This window comes from Tasmannia lanceolata, unplaced genomic scaffold (assembly GCF_043159265.1).
Source record: "Tasmannia lanceolata isolate RefF3 unplaced genomic scaffold, GAP_Taslan_0.1 ptg000013l, whole genome shotgun sequence".
Classification (NCBI taxonomy): Eukaryota; Viridiplantae; Streptophyta; class Magnoliopsida; order Canellales; family Winteraceae; genus Tasmannia; species Tasmannia lanceolata.
Genome location: NW_027518690.1, coordinates 32,793,385 through 32,793,846, shown reverse-complemented (window position 1 = coordinate 32,793,846; position 462 = coordinate 32,793,385).

Genomic DNA, 462 nt, shown 5'->3' with positions numbered 1-462 from the left:
ATTTTTGGAACAAAGACCCTCTTTTTGTGGGTTCGGTAATTTTTGTTTGCTTGCGGACAAACGCTGTTTGCGGAGTGAGATTGGGCTGATCGAGGCCGTTGATTTTTTGGGACATAATTAGAGTATCTGGGGCAGTTGGATTGAAGGATAGGTTTCATTAAGCCTTCAACAGGGTCGGGTTGGATCGGGTTTTGCAAAACCCTAGCCCAACCCTGGATGCCATTATCTCGGCCCTGACCCGCCCTGACCCTAAGTCAAGGCCGAAAAACCTCAACCCATTGCCAGCCCTACAGGGCTCAGCGCGGCCCTGGCCTGCCCTAATTGGCCCTGATTGGACTGATTGACCCTAGTGCAAATACCTATTAAGAGTGCCAAAAATAAAGCAAAATGATCAATAAACAGAGAAGGGGAACAAAATAAGACAATATGAATTCAATAACATGATGGACAACATAGACAATT